Source organism: Myotis myotis, unplaced genomic scaffold (genome assembly GCF_014108235.1).
Source record: "Myotis myotis isolate mMyoMyo1 unplaced genomic scaffold, mMyoMyo1.p scaffold_m19_p_3, whole genome shotgun sequence".
Taxonomy (NCBI): Eukaryota; Metazoa; Chordata; class Mammalia; order Chiroptera; family Vespertilionidae; genus Myotis; species Myotis myotis.
The window spans coordinates 105,546,331-105,563,300 of NW_023416335.1; the positions used below are offsets into that span (position 1 = coordinate 105,546,331).

General features: G+C 42.3%; 1 protein-coding gene and 1 pseudogene across 1 annotated transcript in view; both read right to left on the bottom strand.

Annotated features, from left to right (window-relative positions):
* Nucleotides 1-16,970, bottom strand: part of LOC118651019 (cat eye syndrome critical region protein 2) — a 233,467-nt gene that overhangs the window by 144,180 nt on the left and 72,317 nt on the right. The window lies entirely within an intron of this gene.
* Nucleotides 1,449-3,192, bottom strand: LOC118649673 (annotated as a pseudogene).

The window sequence follows — 16,970 nt, forward strand, 5'->3', positions numbered from 1 at the left end:
ATGTTTAATATTATCTATAGCAGTGGTTCTCAACCTTGGCTGCACATTAAAATCACCTGCGAATGTTTTTAAAATCCTGATTCCGGGGCCTCATCCTCCGGAAATTGTTTGTTATGGGGGTGGGGCCACAACATTAGTAACAAATAAACAGAATTAAAACTTTATTGTGGGAAGCCGATGCAGTGTTTTGGACAGGTTCAAGCCTTGGACTGATGAGCGGGCACAGTCCTCTCATTGCCACGTGCAAGTCCCAGCTTAGAGGGCAGGGCCCTCCCAGCACAATTATAGCCAACAGCTGTAGTTGTAAGCTTGAACCTATCGTCAGAACACATGGCCCCACGTGCCTGAGTGATGTAGGCTTGATAGAGTTCAGGTGCATGTAATTGAGTAGGACTGAAACCCAGGAGAATGTTGTAAACATCTTGGTCACTCCCTTACTTTGCCTCATAGCATCTGCTATAAAATAAAGGCATGACTGTGGACATGGTCACTGTCTCTCAGAGAAGCAGCGTCCCACCGAGACCCGACTTTCATTCTCTTGTCTGTCTTTTCTAAGCCTTTCAGTCGCCCCCACTCACGTTCACCCTTGGCTGTGCAGGCGCAGCACACTTTATAAAAATATGCCTCCATGCTCCCAGGGCGGGTTCCTGCCTCAAACCCCGTCCTTACAGGAAACAGCTCTGGGAAACAGCTTGGGGGAGGGCGCAGCTATTGCCAAGACAACCCCGCAGGACTGACTTCCTTCTGCTTGGTCGAGGTTCTTCTGGTCGTGATGAACACCACCCAGGGTTTTTATGTAAGTAGATTATATATATATATATATTTATATATACTTATATTTATATTTAAAAACCCACTACAGAATCTTGAGCACAAAAATTCACCATGAATTTTTTTCTTGTACACATACATACAAAGATGTCATCTTAGCACTGTTAGTTTATATAAATAATATTGATTGAGAAACACCTAGATGTCCAATAGGAAAGTGGTTAAATAAGCAATGGCATAGCCATATCTGATTATGATGATAGTACAGGTGTGCATAATATGAAAAAATGTTCATTATATATTACTTTTTTTTCTTTCTTTTTTAAATACTCACATGAGTAGTGAGGATATTTTCCCCACTGATTTTTAGAGAGAGTGGAAGGGGAGAGAAGGAAGGGAAGAGAGGGAGAGTGAAAGAGAAACATCAATGTGTTAAGAGACCCATGGATTAACTGCCTCCCATTCTTACCCTGACTGGGACCGGGGATAGAACCTGAATCCAAGGTATGTGCCCTTGACCGGGAATCGAACCTGAGTCCTTTAGGTCACTGAGCAAAACCGGCCAGTGCATATATTACTTTTAAAAGGAAATAAAACATATGTTATTACAATACCACGTATTTTCAAATTGTGTTTGCATATATAAATATGTCTATATAGGCTCAAGATAACTAATTATAAATAACCATTTTCTTATCTCAATTTTCTGAAGTTTAAATCAACTTTTTAAAAAAACAGATCAGTTGTTTAATTAGGTTCTTCAAAAGGAATTTAGAACAGTTTGTGAAAATAAATTTCATTTGTGAAAGCCAACAGTGCCCTGGAGCTGAGGAACTGCTTTGATTTTGGGCAGAATTTGCAAATCGATGGCTTTCTGAACAGCCTTGGGCTGCCCTGTAATCTTGTATTTCTCTTTTTGTGTTGAACATCTCAACCTCTGGTGTCTGGGCTTGTGCAGCTTCTTCTTGAAGTAATCATCTGTACGATGTTTGGGTATTTTCACACCAGTGATATCAATTTTGGTAGAGATGGCAATGACAAATTTCTAAAGTGTTCTACGCAGAGGAACTCAATTAAGGGACAGAGGTCCAGTCTCAAATAGCAAGCCACTGCTCAGCTAGTTCAGTTGCCTCACTACTCATGTGAGTATTTAAAAAAGAAAGAAAAAAAAAGTAATATATAATGAACATTTTTTCATATTATGCGCACCTGTACTATCATCATAATCAGATATGGCTATGCCATTGCTTATTTAACCACTTTCCTATTGGACATCTAGGTGTTTCTCAATCAATATTATTTATATAAACTACACCTCTTGCCTCTGTGGTGCTCAATAAGGATGATCAGAATGGTCCCAGGAGTGATGCTGGTCCCCCGTTTTCTCACATGATGACTAAAGGGTTTCTTGCCACAGTTCAATAGCTTTCAAGGCACATCTGCAGTAGGATAATATCTAGGCATTTTGCAAAGTTTGGCCACTTGGGTACACCATTCTTGTCACCCACCACAAACTGGTTTTGTGACAGTAGCAGGAACTTTCTTCTTTTTCTTTTCAATTCTAGATTTAGCTTTTGAATACTTCCTCAAGTGCATGGCCTTTCAGGAACACACAATTGATTGGGAATATCTAACAATTCCTCTCACTAGGACAGTTTTGGCTGCCTTGGGGCTTTCCCTTCTTAACCTTGCCACCAGCATTAGCCTTATTGGCTTTATGTTTCTTCTCCTTAGTATCCAGTTTCTCGGCTTTTCCACTCACTATTTTGTAAGATGGGAAAGAGCTACAATCAACTTTTTTTGAGAGAAAAAGCATTATTTTAAATTTTTACATTTATACTTAACTATTCCTTTTCTTTAATCCTCACCAGAGGCTGCTTTTCACTGAATCTAGAGAGAAAGGAAGAGAGAGGAAGAGAGAGAAACATTGAGGTAAGAGAGAAACATGGATCATTTGCCTCCCATATGCACCCCAATCAGGGATCAAACCCACAACCTAGGTGTGCATCCTTATCTGGAATCAAACCTAAGACCCTTTGATAGATGGGACAACACTACAACCAACTGAGCAACACTGGCCAGGGCTTAAGTTTTCTTTTTGCTAAAAAAGAATAAAAACAGGAACCAAGGTGCCAATGATTTGGATTTTACTAGATAAATGGAAAGAGAAGTCATACATTAGGACCTACCTAAACCAAGTCTTCATTTCCTCACATAATGTCTCTAACATTTTCAAGTCTATCCAACCTGACAATTACTTTCATCAAAACCCAGATTTTACATCCTATGGCCATGACTTCACATTCTTGTACTCAGGGAAGATCCAGATGGAGCTTTCACACTGGCTTGGACAGCAGGAACTGAGGGACTCATTCCAAAGTGCAAAGACACCATCTGCAACCTTCTGGTAATCCTCTTCATGTCATCTGTTCCATTTCCAATTCTTTTTATATGTCCATTGCACAAGTAATCAAGATTTGCCCTCCAGGTATCTCTTTCCATAAGGCAGGTAGAAATATCATATTGAATTTATTGTTCAATACTGCAAAAACACAATGCCTTCTCATTACTCTCTTAACCCCAAAATAAATACTACTCTGTGGCTAGTACTAAAACCTATGTAAGGTACTAAAAAAGAAAAAAACATGGTCACAGATTACAAGGAATTTAATTGATAAACAGAACTCATAAATAGAAAACAATGGGGAAAAAAAGATTAAGATTTTGCCTACTATTAACTGCTAGGTTTGGCTCTACTGGGCCTAATCCCAATTCAACCCATTGCTTATGACCTTGGGAAATCTCCTCACCTGTAAAACTATGAATTAAACCTAAATGATCTCAAACATCCTTTCCACATCTCCTCTTCTATAGTTCTAGAAACAATAGATCAGAGAAAGGAACGATAAAGGCAGGCTTCCACAATGTGTTAGGAATTACCTATGAACAGACAACAAGGAGGATTAAAAAAACACGTGAATCTGTTAAGGGGAAAAAGAAAAAAAAAAAATCACCAATCCATAAGAAGCCTGTTCTTATATAAGCAGGGTGATCAGAAAGTAAATGAAAGAAAAGTATACTCTTCTCCCTTCTATTAGAGAAATCCTGAAGGGCCATTATGTAAACAAATCTATTGTCAGTAGAGAGGAGCAGTGACTTAGAAAAATAAAAAACACCAGACTGAATATTTACTAAATGTCCAGTATGTGTGAAGTTGTTCTTTACTAGGCACAGTTAAGAATACAAATGTGCAGATTCAGCAAAAAAGAGAAAGAACTTAACACAGATGTGGTGATTAGTGGTAGGGTTGAGTGGAGGTGGAAGAGGATACAGGGGGAATAAATGGTGATGGAAAAAAATTAAAACAGAGGGTCAGTACTGGTTTAAAAAAAAAGAATACAAATATGAATAAACATTGTTCCTGCTTTTAGGAAGTTTATTTCATTCATTCAGTAAATATTTACTGAGTATCTACTATGTACATGGACAATTCCAGGTACTGGGGAGTCAAGAGTGAATGTGTACCTAACTCCATGAAATTTACAGTGTGCAGGGCTAGGGAGGTACAAATACATTAAGCAAGGTAACTGCAGAAAAAGAAAATTGAAGAGTTATGGAGCACTACTTTAAACTAGGTGATTATGAACATGAAATGTTAACAATTGTTAAAGCTGGGTGATGGAAATTCACTGTATTGTTTTCTCTACTTCATTTTAAATTACTAAAACAAGCCATATAGATGGATAGGGTAATCATGGAAGATTTCACTGAAATGACATCTGGGGCTGAGATTTGACAGCTAGGAACAGGGCACATACTCCCATGCCCTTCAAAGAGAGGAAACAGCTGGTACAAAGGCCTTAAGGGGCCCAGAGACTTCATGAGAAAAATAACTGATCAGACCATGAAAACAGAAAGATTTTGTGGGGACCCTACTATTCGTGTTAATGAATTTACAATTTACTCTAAATGCAAGAAACCACTGGAGGGTTATTTTTTGTTTAATCCTCACCTGAGGATACTTTTTTTTCCATTGGTTTTTCAGAGAGAATGGAAGGGGGAGACAGAGAAAACATCTATGTGAGAGAGCCACATCAACTGGTTGCCTCCCACACACGCTCTGACTGGGGGCAGGAAAAAAACCCGCAACCCAGGTACCTGCCCTTGAGCAGGAATTGAACCCACAACCCTTTGATTTGAGGGGTGACACTCTAACCACTGAACCACACCACCCAGGAAAATTGGAGGGTTTTAAGCAAGAACTCAAATACAGGAATATACTTGTGTGTGTTTGTTAAATTACAAAACAATACAAAGTACATGCTAAATTAGGTAACCCAAAATGTATTTGTTTAGTAATGGAATGAATTTATATTTTGGAGGTATCTTTATTTCCCTAAATCACTTTATTTGAGCTTAACACATTGTTTGCGGGTAGTTTTTATCGCGCGCTAACAGGTGGCGCGGGCCATTTTTGCTAATTTTTTGCGCAAATGGCAACCTTCAGTAAAATTACAATAATTTTAGTTTACGTATTCATACGTTACCCGCATTCTACCGCTAGTCTATAAAAAACGTATTAATACGTGTCCCACGCCGCTCTACTACCAGTCAACGTAAAATGTATAAATACGTTTCCCGCATACAATGTGTTAAACTAAAATTAGTTTCAAAATCGAAGCACATCAATCCAAGGATACTTAATTCAGTATCTGGAAAGGTGGCTCAGAAGCATCCTGGATGAGAAATAAATCTTACCGAATAATAGACAAACATACAAATTGACCATACATTCACTACCTTAAGCCATGCCCACCAGCCAATCAGAGTGACTATATGCAAATTAACCCAACCAAGATGGCGGCCAGCAGCCATGGAGCTGGAGCAAGCAGGAGGCTTGGTTGCCCCAATGATGGAAGAAGCCAAGCTTCCCAGCCGGCTGCTGCCTCCTCTCAAGGCAACAAAGTTTCAATTATAGAAGGTAAATAAACCCCAGATACCCGCTTCCAGCTGCCATGGCCATGGAGCTGGAGTGAATAAAAAAAGCAAAACAAAAAAAAGGAAAGGCTGGGAGCTTCGGTCGCCGGGGGGCTTGTTCAGTCTGAAAACAGCCATCAGCCCGTCACCCAGGCTGGCCAGGCACCCCAGTGGGGACCCCCACACTGAAGGGGGTCTGGGCATCCTGAAAACGGCTCTTAGCCCCTCACCCAGGCTTGCCAGGCACCCCAGTGGGGACCCCCACCCTAAAGGGGGTTTAGGAAGCCTGAAAACAGCCATCAGCCCCTCACCCAGGCAGGCCAAACCCCCATGGAGTGAGGGTCCCCACTGGAGGGCTTAACCAGCCTGCAAACAGCCATCAGCCCCTCACCCCGGCTGGCCGGGCACCCCAACGGAACCCCCACCCTGATCCCGGGCACCCTTCAGGGCAAACCAGTCGGCCCCCACCCGTGCACCATGCCTCTATTCTATATAATAGAAGGGTAATATGCAAATTGACCCTAACAGCAGAACCACTGAGAATGACTGGTCACTATGACACACACTGACCACCAGAGGGTAGATGCTCAATGCAGGAGCTGCCCCCTGGTGGTCAGTGCGCTCCCACAGGGGGAGCTCTGCTCAGCCACAAGCCAGGCTGATAGCTGCCAGCACAGCAGTGGTGGCAGGAGTCTCTCCTCCCTCCTCAGCAGCACTAAGGATGTCCAACTGCAGCTTAGGTCTGCTCCCTGCTGGCAAGTGGACATCCCCCAAGGGCTGCCGGGCTGCCAGAGGGATGTCTGACTGCCATCTTGGGCCCGATCCCCCAGGGAGCGGGCCTAAGCCAGCAGGTGGACATCCTCCGAGGGGTCCCAGACTGCAAGAGGGCATAGGCCAGGCTGAGGGTCCCACCCGAGTGCACAAATTTTTGTGCACCGGGCCTCTAGTTATTGTATAATTACAAATTCTGTTACAGCCCTGGTCGGGTAGCTCAGATGTTAGTGTTATGCCAATACACTAAGGTTGCAGGATCAATCTCTGTCAGAGCACATACAAGAAGCAACCAATGAATCCACAAATAAGTGGAACAACAAATCAATATTTCTCTCTCTCTCTCTCTCTCTCTCTAACCGATAAAAAATTGTTTTTAAAATAAAAATTCTGTTACGGATGTCCAACAAAAATTCTGAGTGAATAAAATGTGATCTAGAATTTCAGACTTTAAGGAAGAATGTCATTCTGGCTACTATGACAGCTGTCACACAAATAAAGAGCAAACTGAGGCTTAGAATAGATGAGTAACTTGAATCATACAGATAGCAAGACAAAGAACAAGGCAAGGCAACTGTGATGTGAAGTGCACTCTCTTGACTTCTTGTCCAATGTTCTTTCCAAAGCATTCAAAAGAAAGCAAACATAAAAGAATTTAGAACCCATAGAGACAAAAAGCAGACTAGTGGTTGCCAGGCGTTGGAAGCAGAGTGAAATGAAAAGTGACTGTTTTAGTGAGTATAGCATTTCCTTTTGGGGTGATAAAAATGTCTTGGAACTAGATAAATCTAAATAGCTGCACAATGTAAATTTACTAAATACCATTAAATTGTACACTTTAAATGGTTAAGGGTTAGTTTTATGTTAATGTAAACGAACTTGGAAAAATAGTTTAGAGGTGGTTACCAACAGCTGATGACAATATAATGTGCGTCATTGAAGTAGAGTTGGAGGTTCATGTTCTAATAAAAACTCAAGTTAAGTTGGATTTTGAACAGGGTTTCTTAGGCTCCACAGTATTGACATTTTGAGCCAGATGATTGTTTTGTTCTGGGGAGCTGTCCTATGCATTATAGGATATTTGGCAATAATCATGATCTCTACCCAGTCGTCAGTAGTCCCCTGCCCCAGCCCTAAATTGTAGCAACCAAAAATGTCTCCAGCCCCTGCCAAGTCATCTTGGGGCAAAATCACACCTGTTGAAAACCACTGTTAACAAATGCCTGATTTTTCTGTACCTTAATTTTCTCAGCCATCACTTTACCCATATATAAAATGAAAGACTGAAATAAGGTCATCTTATTCAAGGTCTCTTCCAATTCTGAAATTCTAGCTCTTATTTTTTGTTCATCATCTATAATTTATAATCCATCCAGTGTGGCCTTCTCTTTCACCAACCTTACTGTGTCTCACCAGGCTGCTGCAAGAAGCTTCTATGAAGAGAGTTCATCTCAAATTATCCAAAAGAAGTGTTGGTATAAAAGTTTTTCCATTAAGATGCCAAGAACATTGCTAATAAAGGAATACTCAAGTTAAGGACTGGTTTTTGAATTTGTAGCTTTGTTTTACTTGTACTTACTCTGCTTCTTAAATAAGGTACTTCTCTTGAGACTGACTGGAATATCTGCTTCTTTATCTCACCAGAATTTTCATGGATTTAGGCTTCTCCAGTTGCACATGAGAATACCCAGGCATACTGGACAGTAAAGAGTTAATTTAGTGAGTTTTGTGTAGGCTCAATGAGTTACAAGCAACTTCATTTAATTATTAAGTAGCCAATCAGGTAATCTCTGTGGCTGATTAGTGTATTAATGAAATAATGTCTTCCAATTCAAAGCTGTCATTCCAATCAGAAGACTGCTCTGAAGCAAAAAAAAAGAGCTGGCAGGATTTCCAAGGACTCATGCTATGAATTTGGGAAAAGGGAAATAAATCCATTTCATATTTCATCCCTTTTGTATTAAAAGATTTTTGAAAGTTCCAGAATTGGCATTTATAGAACACTCCAGCTAACAATAGCAGAATACACATTCTTTTCAAGTACACATGAAGCACTGCAAAAAAGACCACATTCTGTGCCATAAAACAAATCTCAATAAATTTAAAAAGATGAAAGTCACATAAAGCATCTTATCTGACAAATCTTCTATATATATAAAAGGCTAATATGCAAGGTGTCCCCTCAGGAGTTCGACTGGAAGTTCAATTACTCACTATGAGGTGTGCTGACCACCATGGGGGAGCACAGAACAAAAGAAGGCCCTGGCCAGCAGCCAGGGAAAGGCGGCCCTGGCTGACAGCCGGAAGGCCCGATCGGCACTGATCACTGGCAAGGCCTAGGGACCCTACCCGTGTACAAATTTCGTGTACCAGGCCTCAAGTATGAATTTAAAAACCAATAATAGTAAGCTCTCTGATTCCCAAATATTTGGAACAAATTAACACATTTCTTTCTAAATAACCCATGAGTTCAGGAAGAAATCTAAAGAGAAATGGGGAAAGCTTGAGTGCTATCCTGTGAGATAAGAAACAAGACAAGGATGTCTTATCTGAACACTTCTACTTGACATTTTATGGGAAGTTCTAGACAGTGCAATAACGAAGAGAGAGAGAAAGAGAGAGAGAGAGAGAAAAGGATTGGGTGGTTACAGATCTATGATCAACATACAAAATTCAATGATATCTTTATATACTAGCAAAACACAACTGCAATTTAAAAAGTATTAAGTTGCCCTAGTACAGTGATGGCGAACCTTTTGAGCTTGGCGAGGCAGCATTTTGAAAAACCCTAATTTAACTATGGTGCCGTGTCACATATAGAAATTCCTTGATATTTACAACCATAGTAAAACAAAGACTTATAGTTTTGATATTTTATATATTTAAATGCCATTTAACAAAAAAAAATCAACCAAAAAAATGAGTTCGCGTGTCACCTCTGACACGCGTGTCAGAGGTTTGCCATCACTGCCTTAGTACATTTCACTCAATGGATAGAGCATCAGCCTGTGGATTGAAAGGACCCAGGTTCGATTCCAGTAAAGGGCATGTACCTCAGTTGCAGGCTTGATCCCCAGTCCTAATTGGGGCATGTGTGGAAGGCAACCAATCAATTTGTCTCTCTCATATCTATGTTTCTCTCTCTCTCTCTCTCTCTCTCTCTCTCTCTCTCTCTCTCTCTCTCTCTCTCTCTCTCTCTTCCCCCCCCTCCTCTTCTCTAAAAATCAATGGAAAAATATCCTCAGCTGAAGATTAACAATAAATAAATAGTATGAAGGATGACTAAGTCTAACAAAAAAATAGATAAGACCTAAACAATGAAAAATATTAACTTTTCTATGAGGAATCAAAGGAAGACAAAACAAACAGAGAGAGATAACATTTTCATGAGTCAGAAGACTAAAAAATGAAATAGAATAAACAGTCCATAAAGTAAGCCCACACATAGATAGACAACTAATTTTTGACAAAGTACAAAGGCAATTCAGTGGATAAAAGACGGCCTTTTCAAATGGTGCAAGAACATATGCACAAAAACAACACTTAAAATAAAGCACCTTTGATCAGTATCTCAGTACCATAGGCAAAAATCAAAATGGATCACAGACCCAAATATAAAATCTAAAAACAATAAAATTTCTAAAAGAAAACCTCTGTGACCCTCAGTAAGAAAATGATACTAAAGCACAAACATATAAGAACAAATTGATAAATTAAAATTCATCAAAATTTTTAACTTCTGAAAAGACAAGCCATAAAAGAGAGAAAAACTGAAATATTTGTAAAAATCATATTTCTGAAGAAGGACTTGTATCCAGAATATACAAACAGACAAAACAACAATTTTTCTAAATGGCAAAGATCTTAATGGAAATTTCATCAAAAACAAATGAATAGCTTAATAAACACAAAAAAGATGCCAGACATCATCAACATTATAGAGATACAAATCAAAACCATATCCAATACTACTTTATACCCCATAGGATATCTATAATAAAAGACAGACAATAATAAGTATTGATGATGATGTGGAGCAACCAGGACTCTTATACATTGCTGCTGAGAATATAAATTGGTACAGCCATTTCAGTAAACAAGTTTGGCAGTTTATTAAAAAGTTAAACATAATTCCAAGAGAAAAGAAAATACAAGTCCACACAAATACCTACTATAATCAAATACACACAGCTATTATTCATAATAGTTTAAAAAGGTGAAAATAATCCAAATGCCAGCCATCTGGATAAAAAAAATATATATACCCATATAATGGAATACTATTCATTCAGAAAGCAAGTATTCCAAAAACAAAAAATGAGGACATGTCTAAAGGACACAGGAGCCAACCTGAAAGAATTTCCAGTGGCCAAAGGTAGTATTAGATTAAAATCCAAAAAATAAAATGAGTATCATCCATAAGTCTAAACTGATGACAATAACAGACTAAGGAAACATGGTAACAAAATGTAATGTGGTTAATAGGATTAAAACCGGAAATGAGCCCTACTGGCATGGCTGTGTTTGAACCAAGAGGTCACAGTTCGATTCCCAGTCAGAGCACATGCCCAGGTTGTGAGCTTGATCTCCCGTGGGGGGCGTGCAGGAGGCAGCCCATCAATGATTCTCTTTCATTGATGTTTCTATCTCTCTCTTCCTCTCTAAAATCAATAAAAATATGTTAAAAAACAACAACTGAAATGAAAAAAGATATTGGGGGAAAACTGTTGATATCCAAATAAAGCCTGTAGTTTATACTATTATACCAAAATTTATTCCTTAGTTTTGACTAATGTGCCATGGTTGTATAAGATTAAACATTAGGGAAGATGGGTAAAGAGTATACAGCTGGGGTTAGCAAACTACAACCCATGGGTCAAATCCAACTTGCTATCTGTTTTCATAAAAGTTTTCTATAAAACTTTAAAAAAAGATTTCAGCTATGGCTGATGTGGCTTAGTTGACTGGGCATTGTCCCAGGAACTAAAAAGTTGCCAGTTCGATTCCTGGTTAGGGAACATGCCCCGGTTTCAGGCTTGATCCCCAGTAGGGGGCCTGCAGGAGGCAGCAGCTTAATGTTTCAAGCTCACATACATGCCTCCCTCTCCCTCTCCCTTCTTCTCCAAAAAACAATAAAATTATTTTTTAATCTTTAAAAAAACTATTAAAAGTTATTAAACACCCATTCATTTATTCATTATCTATGGCTGCTTTTGCCCTACATTGGCAACATTGAATAGTTCCAAGAAAGGCCACTTGGTCTACAAAACCTAAAATATTTACTATATCTGACCCTTTGCAGGAAGTTTGCCAACCCAATACACATGAATTTTCTGTATGTCACTGTAACTTTTCTATAAAGCTAAAATGATTCTAAAGTAAAAAGTTATTTTATTTTTCAAAGTTCAACTCTCACATACCATATTACCCAGCCATCTACTTCTAGGTATTTACCCAAGAGAAATGAATTAAACCTGATGTTAGCATAAATATTGAGAGTTCTCCTAAAGATTATTTTGAAACTACATTCAAGGGGGAAAAATCTGAATTTTTCATCTTTAGAAAATATATTTTTAAGCAAAATCATGTATATAAAACACAAATGAAATATATAATCTGAAACCTAATTGACACTAAAATTTTTATTTGAGACATCATCCCTACTTGTACAAAGAAGTAATAGACATTGTCAGCACCCTCAGAAAGTTTAAAAGGAGAATCTCAGACAAATGTGGAAGCCAAATCTGAGTTTTGGATTTTTTAAAAAGTAATACTGTTTAAGGACTTAAAATATATCCAACTATGATATGTGAAGTTAGAATTACAATAAGCCTAATAATAACTTACAAATTATCAGACCTGGCTGGGTAGCTAAGTTGGTGTCATCTCGGACACCAAAAGGTTTTGAGTTCAATTCCTGGTCAGGGCACATACATGAGGCAACTCATCAGTTTTTCTTCCCCATCGATACTTCTCTTTCCCTTCCTCTCTAAAAAAAAAAAAAAAAAAAAAAAAATCAATAAAAAACATAACCTCAGCCCTGGCCAGGTTAGAGCATCAACCTGTGGACCAAAGGGTCACAGGTTTAATTCCCATTCAAGGGCACATACCTGGGTGCAGTTCAATCCCCAGCCCCAGTTGGGGCAGAGACAACCAAATCAATGTGACTATCTCTCTCACATCCATGTTTTTCTCTCCCCACTCCTTCCATTCCACTCTATATAAATAAGTAAACAAATAAATGGAAAAAGTATCCTGGGGCAAAGATTTACAACAACAAAACACAATATCCTCAGGTGAAGATAAAAAATAAATAAAAATTACCATAACAGCATTAACATGCCAGCATTAAGTGAGTGTGTGTGTGTGGGGGGGGGGGGGAGGGAGGGGGGGGTTTGGGGGGGGGACAAAATTTGAAGACATGGTCAAAGAATGTTTTCCCTTAATTTTAAAATTTCTGAATAATCCCTTAAATGCCAACACTGAAAATTAAGAATAAAATTATACTAAAATGCATTTATTTTAATATATTTTATTGAATTCAGTAGATCTAGGGTGAAGCTTGAGATTCCTTATCCTATATAATAGATTAAACATGCAAATTAGACATCCCTCCGCTATGCTGAAGCCACACACACCAGTGAATCTGAATGACTATGCAAATTACCCAACAAAGATGGCAGTTAATTTGCATACACAGGTGTCAAGCTCCCCAGGAGGTGATGGTGGCTGTGGCCGTGGGCTCCCGGGACTTTCGCTGGCCCTGGGAGGCAAGGCCATAGCAACACCTGGGGTCTCTCAGGACTTTTGTTAACCGTCACCCCGCAACAAAGAATGCGGTGCCCATAGTGGCCAGGGTGAGACTCTGGCGGCGTTGCCCAGCATCTGGCCCAGCTGTGTGGAAGGAGGGGAGGGGAGGGGAGGGGCCTCCAGCCAGAGTCCATTTCAAGGAATGCCCAGCGTCTGTGCCCTGGCCGAGCGGAGGGAAGGGAGGGCAAGGGCCTCGGGCTGGAGTCCAAGCTGAAGGAAGGGAGGGGAGGGGAGGGGCCTCAGGCTGGAGTCTGCGGCAAGGGATGCTGGCATCGTTGCAGGCTGGGCTGAGGGACCCAATCTGGGCTACAATCTGGGCATTGTTGCAGGCTGGGCTGGGCTACAATCTGTGCTCATGTCATGGTAGGATTCATAGCAGTAGCATCATCTTAGGTCTGAAAAGGACTTTACTGTTGGCCAAGCCCCGTGCACGAATTTCGTGCACCGGGCTATTAGTTTCTAATAAGCTCCCACATGATGCTGGAGCTTCTGGGCTGAGGATCACAGATGGAGTACGAATGGTCTGACAGCATTTGATTCTATCCTATCCAACTTAGGCTTATTACTTACTGTATTACTTATAACTCCCAAATCTGTATGAAATCTTGCTAAGCCTCAGTTTTCTCATAAAAGTATCTATAATAATAAAAACATATGTAAATTGATGAACGACCAAACAGCAGAACAACCGTCCGACGACCTTCCAGACAAGCACGCTATAACACGAGCCAAGGCAGTGCAATGTGACTGGTCGGGGGGCCTGCCATCGCCCCACGATCGCCCCACAGAGGGAGGCCCAGGCCACCCTGTTAGGGGGGTGGGGGGGGGAGGGGCTTTGCGATTGCCCAAAAGAGGGAGGCCAAGGACACCTTCTGTGCGGTGATTGATTGCGGAGCCCCGGCCAGGTGGGCCTCCCTATGGTGGGCAATCGTGGGGCGATGGTGGGCCCCTGGATCGCCCCAAGCTATGCCAGTGGCAGCACTGCAGCAGGTGGGTGGGGCCTCCTTCTGTGGGGTGATCGATCTGGGGGCCCCACGATGAATCACCCAACAGAGGGAGGCCCAGGCCACCAGCCAGAGATGCTGTGGCGGGTGTGTGGGGCCAGCCAGCAACTGCTCTGCAGAGAGAGGTCCAGGCCAGCCAAGCGACTGCACCCCATGCCTGTCACCCGCAGGAGGTGACCGGTGGTGATAGGGGGGTGGGGGGGTGCGGGGGACAGCGGCAGGGTGGGGCCAGCTGCCGCAGCCGGGGGAAGGAAAGCCCCAATAGGCCCTGATCGCCGGCCAGGCCTAGGGACCCTACCCAAGGGGTCCTGGATTGCGAGTGGGTGCAAGCCGGGCAGAGGGACCCCCCCCTTATCGGTACATGGATTTCATGCACTGGGCCTCTAGTTGTTTTATAAATGTCAAATGAAATAATTCACATATTAACTCACAATTCTTGACACTTATTGAATGTTTGGTGAATATCAATGACTAACTTGTATACAACTTTTGTTGCATGTTTTAAGGCATTTAATTCTCACATTAACTCAATGGGTAGATACTATTCCCATTTTTAAAGACAACAAAACTGGGCTTAAGAGCAGCTATGTAACTTGTAAAATGTCATACACATACTGAGTATGAGAAGAAAAATGAACCAAGGTGCTTTTGCCAGCTGGAAATCATGGGCAAAGCACACCTAACAGGAAGTCCGTTCAGGGTCAGCCCTGCCCCTCACTCTGACTCTGACTTGATTGGTCAGGGCTCAGAGCTCGAGTTCCCATTTGGCTAACTCAGAGGAAGGGGAGGGGTAAGGCGGAGCCCAAGATGGCAGCCCCTAAGAACTGAAGATCATATCAAAATGGCGGAGCCTAAGATGGCAGCAAGCTCCTTTCTTCGGCAGAAAAGATTGCTTGTTCACTCTGACAATCCCCCGCCCCCTTTTTTATTTGACTTTCTTCTTAAAATTCAGCTAACAGTCTGACTTTCATTTTCTGCAGTATCTAGGAGATTATTCTGCTGGTATGTTACTGGGGTTTGTTTGGTTAACAATCTCAACCTTTGGATAAGGCCTCTCATACATAGAATAATGCAACATCCTATTACTGTCATTACCTCAATTATCACAACAAGAGAGGTTAAGGCCAAAGCCATTATTCCTTTTCATTTCCCAAACCACTGTTACATTAGACTAGAGAAGGGGTCATCTATACCCAAGTTCTCTGCCAATTCATTGGCTAAGGTTGTTAAACCTTGAAGGGCTTTGGTTATGGTGATTTCAGGTGCCGTATTGTTAGGGATGAAAGTACAGCATTGACCTCCTATCATTACACATACTCTGCCCTTTCCTGCTAAAATCATATCTAGGGCTAATTGGTTTCCCTGAGTCATTCTTTTGATAACATCTCTAGTGTAACTGACAAACCTCTGCTGATTCTAACCAATACTAGTGGCCTGGTACACGAAATTCGTGCACATTAAAAAGGGGATTTTTTAGAGGGAATATTTTAATATTGCTATTTGTCTTTTCTCTATAATAGAAGTGTCAGAGAAGAAAGAAAATTAGTAAAATGTATATGAAAATCTTCCTCCTGTCAGAGTCTGGGGCACACCACAGGACCCAGAGTCAAGTCCCCGCCCACCCACATGCGCCTCAAAATTGCTGGAGACCCAGACCAGGCCGGCCCCACCCGAATTGGGCTAGATCCAGACCTGGCCTGTTCCACCCTTGTCAAGCCTCACCAGGCAGGGGGCATAGCCTCAGGTACCCTGGCCCAGCGCCAGGGCAGGGGGGGTGGCCTGAGGTCCCCCAGGTCAGGCCAAGGTGGGGGCACGTGGGGGCACGCCTTGAGGTCCTTGTCAAGGCACATCGGGTGGGGGACGTGGCCTGAGATCCCCCATCAAGCCCTGCTGGGCCAGGTGCACAGTCCAAGATCCCGTCAAGCCCCACCGGATAGGGGACGCAGCCTCAGGTCCCCCGGCGTGGTGCCAGGAGGGGGGCACAGTCTCAAGTCCCTTGTCAAGCCCTGCCAGGAGGGGGGCACAGCCTCAGGTCCCATGGCCTGGAGTAAGGGGAGCAGCCTGAGGTTCCCCAGCCCAGCACTGGGGCAGGGGAGCGCACCTTGAGGACCCATCAAGCCCTGCCAAGGGGGGAACGCGGCCTTAGTTCCCTTTGCCAAGCCCCGCTAGGGGTGGCACAGCCTCAGGTCCCCCGACCCAGCCACGGGGCAGGGGGTGCGGCCTCAGGTCCCCCGGCCTGGCGGGAGCAGCCTGAGGTTCCCCGGCCCAGCACAGGGGCAGGGGGCACACCTTGAGGTCCCCATCAACACCCGCCGGGTGGGTGGGCGCGACCTCAGGTCCCCTGTCAAGCACCACGGGGGCAGGGATGGCACAGCCTCAGGTCCCTAGTGATTGCTTGTTAAGGCTCACTATGGGAACTCGGCCTCCAGTGTGGGTGCAGCCATCGTGTGTAAAAGAAACCCCTGCCTCCACTGTGGACACCACCATCTTTGTGGTGGAGTGACGGTCAATTTGCATAACCCTCTTTATTATATAGGACTAGAGGCCTGGTACACAACCCTACAATGCACAGGCCAACACTCTAACCACTGAGAAACACGGGGCAGGGCAACTTGTGTTTTATACAAAGAGTTTCCA